General features: G+C 45.6%; 1 non-coding gene across 1 annotated transcript; it reads left to right on the forward strand.

Annotated features, from left to right (window-relative positions):
- Positions 1–3,885: 3,885 nt before the first annotated feature.
- Positions 3,886–3,957, forward strand: trnah-gug (transfer RNA histidin (anticodon GUG)). The gene has a single exon. It is a non-coding gene; the product is annotated as a tRNA-His (tRNA).
- The last annotated feature ends 11,314 nt before the right edge of the window (positions 3,958–15,271 follow it).

Here is a 15,271-nt window from a genome sequence, read left to right on the forward strand (position 1 = left end):
TTTTTCCACGAACCCATTATGTGTACTACCTAACATTAGGCGTAGCCGTGGCCGAGAGGTTAAGGCGATGGACTTGAAATCCATTGGGGTCTCCCTGCGCAGGTTCGAACTCTGGGTTAATGGTAGAACAGGAAGGGAGAATAAAAGGAATAGGCATAGAGGGAGGAGAGAATAAAATATTTCAATACGCTGATGATACTACGCTATTGCTGCAAGATCTGTTGAGTGTAAGGGAAGCAATGAAAATAGTACAAACATTTTGCAGGGGATCAGGGGCTAAAGTGAACGAGGATAAAACAGTATACATGAGATTCGGGGGAAGTGAGGTTTTAACGGCGCACTTTAATTTTAAGGAAATGAATGAAATAAAGATTTTAGGTGTTTTAATGGGGAGGGATGAAACCAAAGCAGAAGGAATTATGTGGGAGGAGATGTTAGGAGGGATCGAGAGAAGGTTGAATTTTTGGAGATTAATGTCCTTAACTTTGGAGGGGAGGGTTTTAATTTTGAATGTTTTAATGGTTTCTAAGTTATGGCATATTTTATATGTGGCTTCAATGCCGTTGTGGACAGAAAAAAGGCTGAAAAAATGTTTTTTAGATTTTTTATGGGAAGGAAAGCCACCGAGAATTGCATATAACACTTTAATAGGAGCAGTGGGGAAGGGGGGGCTAGGGCTAATGGACGTGGAGCAAAGAAAGAACAGTTTAAGGGTGAAAATCATAAGCAAATATCTAGACGAAGAAAATAAAGCAGCATGGAAAAGAACAATGGGGCATTTTTTAAACAAGTGTAGTCATTTTAATCTGGGGGACAACATTTTATGGATGAAAACAACAAATTGGATGACGGAGGGGCTGCCAGAATTTTATAAAGAACTGATGAGAGCATGGGGAAAATTTTTAGATAATGTGCATTTTAAGCCACAAGGTAGAGAGAACATTTTAAATCAGCCTTTATTCTTAAACAACTGCATTTTAAATCAAGGGAAGCAGGTTTTTTTTAAGAAATGGTGGGATGTTGGAATCATGAAAGTCAGAGATGTTTTATATGAATTCAAAGAGGGGTTTTTACCAGTGCAATACATTGTGGATGTGATGGAGGAGGCAAAGGAGGATTATAGCAGACAAGAGATTACAAACAAATATGATTTAATTAAGAATGCTATACCTAAAGAATGGATAAAGAGAATTGAAAATATGGAAGAAGAAAATCAAGGAAAAGATGTGTATGCAAATATGGGGGGAAAATTGTGTGCTTTTAAAGAATGTACTGTGAAAATGTTTTATTGTTTTTTTAGAGATGTGGTTTTCAAGAAACCTGTTGTAAATGAATACTGGCTACGGATGTTCAATGATGTACCGGAAGAGAAAATATGGGGGAATATAAATGGGAAAATTGTACAGACTAAACTGGAGAATATGGAATATTTTATCAGGAACAAAGCAGTGTTTACAGATGTGATTTTAAGCAAAATTGGGATGGAGGAAAGTGCAATATGTAAAGTATGCCAAGATGCAGATGAAGGGTTTTTACACTTGTTTTTATATTGTGATAAGCTGAAAGATTTTAATGAGAGATGTAAAAGAATGATTTTAATTTTGAGAGGAGAGGGAAATGGAAACTTTGAGTGGGAAAAGATGTTAATGTTGGGCATTAATGAGAAATATAAACATGAGAAGCTGATTAATTTACTTGTGATGCTGATGAAAAGTGCGATATGGGAAAGAAGAGTGGTGGTGAAAAAGGACAATGCTTTAATTGATGTATGGAATGTGTTTAGGAGAAAAGTTGAAAAATATGTTGGATGTCTGTTTTATTATTTTAAATTGGAGGAAACGATTGATGTTTTTTATAATATTTTTACTCAGGAGGTATTAATGGTCTTCAAAGAGCTGGGAATTGAATTTTCATTTTTAAAAGATTAAACTATTTAATGACTTCTTTCTTTAAATTGTAAGTAAGATGTCTGTCAATTCAAGATTTTAGGAATTTTTTATGTCAAAGAAAGAATCTTATGTACTTTTGTATGTGAATAATTGATATGTATGTTTGAATTGATTAATTTCTTCAATAAAAAAAAAAAAAAAAAAAAAAAAGGTTAAGGCGATTGACTTGAAATCCATTGGGGTCTCCCTGTGCAGGTTCGAACTCTGCCGACTACGGGAGGGATTTGCAGTATTGCTTTAGCTTTCTGTGACGGTAATTGTGCCTTCTATGGTCCTTCGCTCTCTGTGCCATAACTGCTTCTAGCTTTCATCCTTGTGACACCTGCATCTCTTCTGGGCAGCTCTTTGTAAAACTGCTGCTTTATAAAAGGTGAGAAGCCAGTGCTCCACAAGAGCCTGGATAGCTCAGTCGGTAGAGAATCAGACTTTTAATTTGAGGGTCCAGGGTTCAAGTCCCTGTTAGGGTGAAGGTCTGTCTGCTTTTGGCGTAGTCACCTTGTTATCACTACGGTCCATCTCTTCTTCTGAATCTGTACTGGAGCGGTGTTCCTTCTTGCTCCAGGGTATCAGTGCACCTCCCTTGTTTGGCACACCTGATTCTGATGGTCAGCTCGTTAGGAAAGCGCGCTCACAGAGTGAGTAGAATAAGACAGACCTCCGAATTGTTCAGTGCTGTCGGTCCCCAGGCCCAGCACTGAAAAACCCCATTATATAGGATGAGACATGGCAGCCTGATTTCTCCTCAGTGGGACTGCTGTTTTACCCACTTCCAGGGCTAGCTTACAATCTCGGCTTGCTAGGTTGCAAGTAGATCAGGCAGCAATGTGACACACAACAGGGCAGAAGGTGGTCTGCTTAATTCAAGTCCCTGTTTGGGCGAAGGTCAGTCTACTTTTTGGAGGCCTCAGCTTGCTATCACTACGGGTCCATCTCTTCTGCTGACTCAGTATTAGAGCGATGTTCCTTCCTTCTCCAGGGGGTCAGTACATCTCCCTTGTTCGGCACACATGATTCTGATGGTCAGCCCTTTAGGAAAGAGTGCTCACGGAGTGAGTAGAATAAGACAGACCTCCCATTTGTGCAGTGCTGTCGGTTCCCAGGGCCAGTACTGAAAAACCCCATTACATAGGATGAGACATGGCAGCCTGATTTCTCCTCAGTGGGACTGCTGTTTTAGCCGCTTCCAGGGGTAGCTTACAATCTCGGCTTGCTAGGTTGCAAGTAGGTCAGGCAACAGTGTTACACACAACATGGCAGAAGGTGGTCTGCTTAATTCAAGTCCCTGTTTGGGCGTAGGTCAGTCGTCTTTTTGTAGGCCTCAGCTTGCTATCACTACGGTCCATCTCTTCTGCTGACTCTGTACTAGAGCGATGTTCCTTTCTGCTCCCGGGGATCAGTGCATCTCCCTTGTTCGGCAAACCTGATTCTGATGGTCAGCCCTTTAGGAAAGAGTGCTCACAGAGTGAGTAGAATAAGACAGACTTCCCAATTATGCAGTGCTGTCGGTCCCAAGGGCCAGTACTGAAAAACCTCATTACATAGGATGAGACATGGCAGCCTGATTTCTCCTCAGTGGGACTGTGTTTTACCCGCTTGCAGGGCTAGCTTGCAATCTCCGCTTGCTGACTGAGCTGGGTTGGTTGCAAGTAGGTCAGGCAACAGTGTTGGACACAAACTGAGCAGTAATTGGTCTACTCCCGTAGTCGTGGCTGAGTGGTTAAGGTGATAGACTTGAAATCCATTGGGGTCTCCCCGCGCAGGTTCGAATCCTGCTGACTATGCTGTTTGCTGAAGGCCATGAGGCAAAGCATCCATGCATTTTTCACGGTCCTCGCACTTATTTGCAAAATGTCCAGTCCCTCTTCGATGGACAAACACGCCACTGCTGCTTCTTCTATCCGGGCTCCAGGGGTTGTCTTGGGTGAGCCAGTGGCATGCCGTGATCGTATAGTGGTTAGTACTCTGCGTTGTGGCCGCAGCAACCCCGGTTCGAATCCGGGTCATGGCAACCCTCTGCTGTTGAGTATACGGGAAGGTTGAACATTTTTTACCACCTCATCGTTCTGCGTGATTTTGTTTCTGAAGCTTGGCCTGTGCAGGGCGCCATCAGACAAGGGGGCTTGCTTTCTAACATTAGGCGTAGTCGTGGCCCAGAGGTTAAGACGATGGACTTGAAATCCATTGGGGTCTCCCTGCGCAGGTTCGAACTCTTCCCATTTCCGGAAGGATTTGCAGTATTGCTTTAGCTTTCTGTGACGGTAATTGTGCCTTCAATGGTCCTTCGCTCTCTGTGCCATAACTGCTTCTAGCTTTCATCCTCGTGACACCATCGTCTCTTCTGGGCAGCTTGTTGTAAAACTGCTGCTTTATAAAAGGTGAGAAGCCAGTGCTCCACAAGAGCCCGGATAGCTCAGGCGGTGGAGCATCAGACTTTTAATCTGAGGGTCCAGGGTTCAAGTCCCTGTTTGGGCTAAGGTCTCTCTGCTTTTGGCGGAGTCACCTTGCTATCACTACGGTCCATCTCTTCTTCTGAATCTGTACTGGAGCGGTGTTCCTTCCTGCTACAGGGTATCAGTGCACCTCCCTTGTTCGGCACACCTGATTCTGATGGTCAGCTCGTTAGGAAAGCGCGCACACAGAGTGAGTAGAATAAGACAGACCTCCGAATTGTGCAGTGCTGTCGGTCCCCAGGCCCAGCACTGAAAAACCCCATTACATAGGATGAGACATGGCAGCCTGATTTCTCCTCAGTGGGACTGCTGTTTTACCCGCTTCCAGGGCTAGCTTACAATCTCGGCTTGCTAGGTTGCAAGTAGGTCAGGCAGCAATGTGACACACAACAGGGCAGAAGGTGGTCTGCTTAATTCAAGTCCCTGTTTGGGCGAAGGTCAGTCTACTTTTTGGAGGGCTCAGCTTGCTATCACTACGGTCCATCTCTTCTTCTGAATCTGTACTGGAGCGGTGTTCTTTCCTGCTCCAGGGTATCAGTGCACCTCCCTTGTTCGGCACACCTGATTCTGATGGTCAGCTCGTTAGGAAAGCGTGCTCACAGAGTGAGTAGAATAAGACAGACCTCCGAATTGTGCAGTGCTGTCGGTCCCCAGGCCCAGCACTGAAAAACCCCATTACATAGGATGAGACATGGCAGCCTGATTTCTCCTCAGTGGGACTGCTGTTTTACCCGCTTCCAGGGCTAGCTTACAATCTCCGCTTGCTAGGTTGCAAGTAGGTCAAGCAGCAGTGTTACACACAACATGGCAGAAGGTGGTCTGCTTAATTCAAGTTCCTGTTTGGGCGAAGGTCAGTCTTCTTTTCGTAGGCCTCTGCTTGCTATCACTACGGTCCATCTCTTCTGCTGACTCTGTACTAGAGCGATGTTCCTTCCTGCTCCCGGGGATCAGTGCATCTCCCTTGTTCGGCACACCTGATTCTGATGGTCAGCCCTTTAGGAAAGAGTGCTCACAGAGTGAGTAGAAAAAGACAGACTTCCCAATTGTGCAGTGCTGTCGGTCCCCAGGGCCAGTACTGAAAAACCCCATTACATAGGATGAGACATGGCAGCCTGATTTCTCCTCAGTGGGACCGCTGTTTTACCCGCTTGCAGGGCTAGCTTGCAATCTCCACTTGCTGACTGAGCTGGGTTGGTTGCAAGAAGGTCAGGCAGCAGTGTTGGACACAAACTGAGCAGAAATTGGTTGGCTTGTTCGGCACACCTGATTCTTATGGTCAGCCCTTTAGGAAAGAGTGTCCATAAAGTGTGTCCATTTTTTTTGGAGCGTCCATTCAGGTATAAGTTTGAGGGCTCGTGTACGTGGGTTAAGGGGAACTGCGCGCTGACCCCAAAAAATTTTTGCCGGACGCGGTGTCGGTGTCTGCCGGACTGCGCTGGCCCACGGGAGACCCCTGACCGGCGCGAGAGGATCTGGTCCCCCAAGGGGCCTCGCGGAAGCTTACCCAAATTTGAGGCCCCTAAATGCCATACAGCACTTCTCCACAGGGTGGCGCACGGAGCAGTACACCTCAGGTTTAAAACAGTGGCATTTACCCGAATGGGGGGTGGACGATTTTTTTGCCCACGAAACCAATTTTTGTCCATTTGACCTTTAAAGTTACAGAATGACCATGGAACCGGTGCGGACCCCCGTCGGACCCCCAACCCGGGTCCCACGAACCCATTATTTGTACATTTGACCATTATATTCACACAATGACTGCGGATCATCTGTGGATCATCTGCGGACCCCTTTCGGACCCCCACCCTGGGTCCCACGAACCCAGTATTTGTCCATTTGACCATTATATTCACACAATGACTGCGGAACATCTGCGGACCACTTGCGGACCCCCACCCTAGGTCCCACGAACCCACTATTTGTCCATTTGACCATTATATTCACACAATGACTGCGGATCATCTGCGGACCACTTGCGGACCCCCACCCTGGGTCCCACGAACCCACTATTTGTCCATTTGACCATTATGTTCACACAATGACTGAGGATCATCTGCGGACCACTTGCGGACCCCCACCCTGGGTCCCACTGACCCACTATTTGTCCATTTGACCATTATGTTCACACAATGACTGCGGATCATCTGCGGACCACTTGCGGACCCCCACCCTGGGTCCCACGAACCCACTATTTGTCCATTTGACCATTATGTTCACGGAATGAGCCCAGATCACATGCGGAACATTTGCGGACCCCACCCCCGGGTCCCACGTACCCAATATTTGTCCATTTGACCATTAGCGTTAGAAAAGGGCCTCGGTTGGACATTTTTTTCTGAGACATCCCTGGGGCCCAAAACTTGGAACGGTGGCTCCTGGGGCCTCCCCCAGTAAGCTTATGAAGGCCCGGGGCCCAAGAGCCCTTGCAATCAGTGTCCACGAACCCGCTATGCTGAACACATTCAAATAAATGGCAGGTGGGTTTTTTTTAGAAAAGTCCCAGGGGCCCGAAATTCAGAACGGTGCATCTTCGGGGCCCCTGGATCATGCAGTCAAAAGCGCGGGGCCCTAGTGCGATGCACTTTTTTCCCTTTAGTCCTACGACTACGTGCTTCAGGGCCTTGGGTGAGGGGCCCCTGAGATGCCAGAATCTCAAATCTGGGGGCCCTACGACCTATCGTCTCCGAACTGTGGACGTCCCACCTCCCATCAAAACGCGTAACGCTTTTGTGGACGTGGGGTCCCTTCTGTGACCGTTTGACCCCTAAAGAAGGTGGTAGGGCCACCAGACTTCTGTGCCCAGTCGAGGGGATCCCCTCGAGACACATATCCAAAATTCGGCCCGATCGGACTCTTGGGAGTCGTGTCCACGTCGTGTCCACGACCCTCTAGGGATCCCCCGAATTTCAGCCGCGGGGTCCACCACATCGCGGAGATATTAGCAAAAAAATAGTACCATCCACCCCCCTCGCACCTACTCATCCATGCCGGCCAGGGTGCACCCTCCCCGGCTAGAGAAGGCAGCTCGAGGGGGGTGGAAGTCAGAAGAAAATTTTTTTTATGAGGCCTAAAGAAAACACTTGTACTGTACTCAGGGTAGAGGTCTTTACAGTGCACCCGAGACCCGTCGACCCCGGACCCGACCCGGGACCCGTACGGCTTCGGGTCTATATTTTAAATCATCAGCCGGAGAACAACCGGCCATGATCAAAGACTGCTTGTGTTTTTTGTAACTTGCAACTTGTAAAATTAGGAAAAGAAAAGAGGGAGCCAAAAAAAGTGATCTCTCTCTCTCACTGCTTTTAGAAGCAGAGCGCGCAGACTCAGAGTTAATACAAGTGCACGCACGGTAATAATGCTTGCAGACATGACACACTCATATTTAATATATTTCAAATCAGCAACACAATCTGAGGTGAACTGTCACATGAATGTTTTCTATGACGCTCAAACTGCGTTAAAGCTTTTTCGGTTGATACAGCTAGCACGCATGTGCAGTCTCGAGCGCATTTCATGTTTCAGTGAGGGACACTTCGACCGCCAAACCGCGTTTTACATTTTCTCCCATTTTTATAATATTATAAATGAACCGTTTAATCTTAAAATTTTAGTGGTTCAGATTCAGACTCGATGCAGATCAGAGAGCACAGAGATCAGATGATAGCAAATAAATAACGTGAGCGGCCATGGCATTGCACGAGCGATCGTTATTATAGTTCAAAAGGGCAACCAGTCTAAGTTATTATGCGAATTAACTCAAGTCAGAATGTACATATGCACAGTTGCATTTGTCATCCGTCACCGTGACATCAAGTGGACTTTTGAAACTGAAATAATGAGTGGATTCAGCTTGGACTTGGAATAACGAGAGGAATAACATGAATAACTTTCTTGTCGGAGGATTGTAATGCATCACAGGCAGTCAGGTACAATGAGGAGAGACTACGGCTCTTTAAATTAGGTAAGACAAAAAGCTGTATTTTTCGCAACAGGTTTATTGATTTGTAATAGCAATTTTATGGTGGAATATGTGAACGTCGGGTCCAGTCGGGTCTGTGTCTTCCCAGCGGGTTCGGGTCCAGATTTCAAATAATATACGGGTCTGGGTCGGGTCCGGATAGGCATTTCTCGGATCTACACGGGTCCGGGTCCGGCTTTTGAAATATTAGACGGGTCCGGGTCGGTTCGGTGTAGTACATTACGGGTCTCTTTCGGGTTTGGGCACACATTTTTGGAAACGTGAAGACGTCTAACTCATTTAGATTTTGGTTAATTTCACCACATGTGGTGCATGTTCACCAAAATGTCACACACTTTGCCAAGCTGTAACTCCGACAAAACGGGGCCAAACTGCACCAAACTCGGGTCAGAGTAAGACCTCCAGAAGGCCTACCGAACACCGCTGCCCCCCATCCATAACACCCCGGGGGGCGAAGTTATGGCCCCCCACATTTTTGATAGTCAAATGGAAGGAAGAGACCTAGTGACTTGAAACTCGGTGACGTGATAGCCCTCGAAGGGCCCTCTCTGAAGCCACCTCCCCCAAGTCGATAGACCCCCAGGGGCCAGAGATACGGGCCCGCAAATGCAAAAGGTCCCAAAATTTGACCGGCCATAACTCAGCCAAAAAGAGGGGAAAAAACACCAAACTCTGGTTAAAATTAGACCTTGGGGACCTCAATCCGACGACACTAGCCCCATGTTCCTAGGACCCCGGGGGTCCGAGTTACGGCCCCCCAAAATGTGGAATTTGAACCATTATAACTCAGGAACCAGACCACCCAGGAACTCGAGGGTGGTCGCATACGGTAGGCCTATCGACCCTTTAGGGATCCCCCGAATTTCAGCCCCGGGGTCTACCGCATCGCGGAGATATTAGCAAAAAAATAGTACCATCCACCCCCCTCCCACCTACTCATCCATGCCGGCCAGGGTGCACCCTCCCCGGCTAGAGAAGGCAGCTCGAGGGGGGGTGGAAGTCAGAAGAAAATTTTTTTATGAGGCCTAGAGAAAACACTTGTACTGTACTCAGGGCACTCAGAGGAATCCATTTTTGTAAGTTTTATCCCATTATACTGTAGAAATATACATAAAATAAATTTTGGTTTTTGGTTAATTTCACCACATGTGGTGCATGTTCACCAAAATGTCACACACTTTGCCAAGCTGTAACTCCGCCAAAACGGGACCAAACTGCACCAAACTCGGGTCAGAGTAAGACCTCCAGAAGGCCTAACGAACACCGCTGCCCCCCCATCCATAACATCCCGGGGGGCGGAGTTATGGCCCCCACATTTTTGATAGTCAAATGGAAGGAAGAGACCTAGCGACTTGAAACTCGGTGACCTGATAGCCCTCGAAGGGCCCTCTCTGAAGCCACCTCCCCCAAGTCGATAGAGCCCCAGGGGCCAGAGACACGGGCCCGTAAATGCAAAAAGTCCCAAAATTTGACCGGCCATAACTCACCCAAAAAGATGGGAAAAAACACCAAACTCTGGACAAAAAAATTAGACCTTGGAGACCTCTATCCGATGACACCAGCCCCATGTTCCTATGACCCCGGGGGTCCGAGTTACGGCCCCACAAAATGTGGGATTTGAACCGTTATAACCCAGGAACCGGACCACCCAGGAACTCAAGGGTTGTCGTAAACGGTAGGCCCCTTGACCCTCTAGGGATCCCCCGAATTTCAGCCCCGGGGTCCACCGCATCACGGAGAAATTAGCAAAAAAATAGTACCATTCACCCCCCTCGCACCTACTCATCCATGCCGGCCAGGGTGCACCCTCCCCGGCTAGAGAAGGCAGCTCGAGGGGGGTGGAAGTCGGAAGAAAAATCTTAGGATGAGGCCTAGAGAAAACACCTGTACTGTACTTAGCACACTAAGAGAAGTCCCAAAATTTGACCGGCCATAACTTACTCAAAAAGAGGGGAAAAGATTTTTTGAAAAAATGTTGGATTATGGTTAATTTCACCACATATGGTGCATGTCCACCCTCCATTTATTTGACGGCATATGTGTCCACTTGCAGATTATCAAATAGCAAGTCTATTTAACTTGATTCATTTCAAATGAGTGCAATATTTTTAATGGAAACACCTCTACTGTACACAGCATGCTCAGCAGACTCCATTCATGTAAGTTTTATCAGAATATACTGTAGAATTTGCATAAAAATGAATGTCCACGGGAGCATTATGGAGATCCCGCTGAATAAATTGTAAATGGAATTTTTTTTTTTTAAAAACTCCCATTTGCCATTTATTCAGCACGTCCTTCCTAATGGTTCCATGGACAGATACATTTTAGCGATTTCGTGGTTGAAGTCTCATCTGCTGTACTCTGCAAGCTCCAAGGAACCCATTTTTGTAAGTTTTGTCCCATAATACTGTAGAAATATGTATATATGTCAGGCTGTAACTCCGCCAAAACGGGGCCAAACTGCACCAAAATCGGATCAAAGTCAGACCATGGGGCCGTCTATCCTACGACATTTGCACCATGTCCCTATCACCCCGGGGGTCGGAGTTACGGCCCCCCAAAATGTGGAATTTGAACCATTAAAACTCAGGAACCGGACGACCCAGGAACTCGTGGGTGGTCGCATACGGTTGGCCCCTCGACCCTCTAGGGATCCCCTGAATTTCAGCCCCGAAGTCCACTGCTTCGCGGAGATATTAGCAATAAATAGTACCATCCACCCCCTCGCAAGTACTCATCCATGCCGGCCAGGGTGCACCCTCCCCGGCTAGAGAAGGCAGCTCGAGGGGGGTGGAAGTCGGAAGAAAAATCTTAGGATGAGGCCTAGAGGAAACACCTGTACTGTACTCAGCACACTAAGAGGAATCCATTCATGTAAGTTTTATCACATAATACTGTAGAATTTGCATAAAAATGAGCGTTGAATTTTGGCACACATGTGCACCACATGTGGTGCGTATCTCACTGTTCATTAAATAGCAACTGTATTTAACTTTATTTATTTCAAATGTGTGTTATTGTTAATGAAAATACCTGTAATGTACTCAGGACACCAAGGGGAACCCATTCATGTAAGTTTTATCACGTAATAATGAAGACTGGCCATGTGTTAAAACTGCTATAGCTTGCAACCTTTTAGCAGAAAATAACACTGCATCGGGATCTGTTTTCATGGTGGTCAGGAGGTAAATTTGCAATATGGTTAATGAAAACACCTGTACTGTAGTCAGGACACTCAGAGGAATCCATTCATGTAAGTTTTATCCAATAATAATGTAAAATATGCATAAAAAAATTATGTCCACGGGAGCACTACGGAGGTCCCGCTGAATAAATTGTAAATGGACATTTTTTAAAAAAAACCCTCCCATTTACCATTTATTCAGCACGCCCTTCCTAATGGTTCCGTGGACAGATAAATTTTAGCTCCCAGGAATCCATTTTTGTAAGTTTTATCCCATAACACTGTAGAAATATGCATAGAAAAAATGTGTATATTCAATATTCACCACATGTGGTGAATATTAACCAAAATGTCACACACTTTGCCAAGCTGTAACTCCGCCAAAACGGGGCCAAACTGCACCAAAATCGGGTCAAAGTCAGACCAGGGGGACCTCTATCCGACACCACCAGCCACAAGTCCCTGAACCCCCGGGAGGCGGAGATACGGTGCCCCAAATTTGGTGTACATCCAATATGAATAAATGGCAAGTGAGATATGTGTCCACCTGAGGTTTAACCTGTTAGCCAGCACCCCCCATTATGGGACTCACAGCTGAAAGTGCTCTAACTAACTTATAATCGTAATAGTTTCCTACTTCAGTGTGTTACAAACATATTTGTGGTGTCTTTAGAAAGAAGACCCTTTGGGCTTCACTTTTTATCAACCAGATTTGATAATGCTCAAAAATATTAAAAGTTATAGACACTAAAGTGCCTTGAATTTTTTTTACCACTCTTAAATATTTTTTTATTTGATATAAAAATACATGAAATAAGTCCTGGAGCAATCTAGAAAAGTAATGGGTTGAAAGCCTCATGTCTCATGAGTTTCTATTTCAAATCTGAATAAAATATAATGAAAAATGAGACTCCTGCAAATATTTTTCTGAGACTATGTCTACACCCCCCACCCCCCCAAATATAAGAAAATATATTTCCCAATAGTATTGAAGACTTCTACAAACTATTTAGTCAGTAAACATTCCACTGCATAGTTTTTTTCAATTATAAAACACTAGACATAAACTTAGACATCATATAAATGATTTATTTGAGCAGTAGAAAAATACAATAAGAATAATTTGAGTAAGAAAAATAAGAATAATAAGAAAAATAAAAAAAGATTTAACATTGTTTGCCAATATAAAACATCCTGAGATTGCTAGAGATGCATATTTTACAATGAATTACGATGCAAATAAGTAATGATGTGCTGATGGCCACTTATACAGATGGTAATAACACAAATGTTCCGAAGTAAATAATCCACTCTCCCTATTCATATAGACGCGTTCACTTTGATAGCCGTGACCATTCAGTAATAGCGAGCTGATTTGCACTCAAACAGATGGTAATCATGCACATACATTCACATTCAACATAAAACACACTCTCACATATATAAAAACTCTCTAAAATAAAAAGAAAGACAGGAATTTGCAATCGCTGTAAGTTCCGCCTCCATCAGCTGACCGGTGCGTCAGAGCGCGTCACCAGTTCTCAGGAGAGAGCGCCAAATTCAAATAAACTATTTTCCGCCTATTTTTCAAATCATGGCAGCCTGATTTCTCCTCAGTGGGACTGCTGTTTTAGCCGCTTCCAGGGCTAGCTTACAATCTCCGCTTGCTAGGTTGCAAGTAGGTCAGGCAGCAGTGTTACACACAACATAGGAGAAGGTGGTCTGCTTAATTCAAGTCCCTGTTTGGGCGAAGGTCAGTCTTCTTTTGTAGGCCTCAGCTTGCTATCACTACGTTCCATCTCTTCTGCTGACTCTGTACTAGAGCGATGTTCCTTCCTGCTCCCGGGGATCAGTGTGGAACATGAGCCGGGCAAAAGAAGCTGTATCTGTGGTGGGGGCCTCAACCCTAAGGACATTTGATGTCTGCACAATGTCTCATTTAAACAGCATGAGCCAACGGGTCCTTGGTCGGGCTTTGATGCCAGAATTTACCCCTCCAGGAAAACCCACTGGTAAGATATCTCACAGGAAAATGCTGAGCATTGGAGTATTTCTCTCTCTCCTGTGTTTGTTTGTTTGTGTGTGTGTGTGAGTGTGTGTGTCCTCTCCCCATTAACAATGTGGTACAAATTATTGCAGGGGAGCGCATTGCAGTGGAGTACTTGTTGGCCCAGTCCAATAGAGGCGACCAGTTGATTGCACACCACAATGACATGCCTGAAGTCCCCCCAGAGGAGCCCGAAGAGGATAGTGAAATTGACACGACTGTGTGCCATGCAGCTGACCTTAGGGCTGATGACTCTCCAGTAGCTGTCGTGCAGGTCCAGGTGACAAGTCAGGTGGGTGACACTGAACCCAAATCCCCAGATGAGGAGGTCACTGAGGAAGAGGAGGATGACACTGCAAGTCCTAGCACATCAAGCCAGGTAATATTGCTATCCTGTACTATTTTTTACTTTTAAAAAAAATGTATCTGGTACAGTGCAAAACGCCTATTGTCACCAATGTGTAAAGTTAAAATATATGCATGTACAATGCAAAATAATTATTACAACACCGTATATGTTTATTGGACTGTGTTTGGCATTTTTCTCAATTTCCAGAGTACACAGTGTGATTCCAGAGGTGTCTTGGGCTGGGAGGCAGTTGTTGCCCTGGCAGCCTACTTGGTTGGCTTAAACCGAACGATCACTGCCTTGTCATCACAAGAGGAGGCCAACATAGTCCAGCTGTACATGGCTCTGCATGCCATGGACAAGGTACCATCAAAATATAGCCAGAGGGTTAAGAAGAAGGCTTTGACAGGACCTTGGAGAGCATCCAGGAAGCAGAGTGGCTCTGCTCCAGGACAGCAGGCAGCAGAGAGGTAATTTGACTATTTGGATCGTCACTAGTTTATAACCCAGTATACAGTTCAGATTATATCATCTTTCTTTTCCATAGATTGTTCATGACTCATGGGCAGGCAGCTCAGGACCCTGAAGTCCACAGGGTCTGTGAATGTGTTTGCCTAAGGCTTTTGAAAGAGTTTCAGCAAGCACGGAACAGGCCCAGGGACACACAAGGAAAATTTCTGCCAATTCCACAATCTATTGTGGTGGTATACAGCCACTTAAAACAGCTGATGGAGGACAGCAGAGAGGTTCTAGGACAGACTAACCTAGTTCTGGTCCCGATAAACACCACTACTGTCTCCTCGTGGTGAGTCTTGTTTTATGCGATACTTTTGCACAATCACAGTAGTATATCAAGATTGTACTTATAAAACCTTCTTGTACATGCTTTTAAAAATGATGCTACAGGAAGTAAAGACAATTGGCTTTTATTCACTTAAATTGCTAATTTAAGATGAAGAATGTTTCTCTTGCAGGCTACTAAAAAGACAGAAACGTGTAGACAGAGACATGCTTCTGCAGGGTACTGCACTGCCCAAACAAGTATATTTGGCAAAGGAGGCTCTTCCTGAAGTGCGCGAACTTCCAGCTGTTCCTGCACAGCATGGGCATGAGGCCATGGTATTTCAGGATTCAGCAAATCAGGAGGGAGAGGCCTTCATTCGTAAGCGTATCTCCAACAGGTGCCCAATGCCCACCCCTCCTCCTGGATCTTACTCTGCATTTCCCATATACCCACCAGCACCACACTTTGCATTCCCCCCTGGGTCCTACCCACCCTTTCCCAGCTACCAACCAGGTCTACCACT

The sequence above is a fragment of the Carassius carassius genome, chromosome 18, assembly GCF_963082965.1.
Source record: "Carassius carassius chromosome 18, fCarCar2.1, whole genome shotgun sequence".
Lineage (NCBI taxonomy): Eukaryota > Metazoa > Chordata > Actinopteri > Cypriniformes > Cyprinidae > Carassius > Carassius carassius.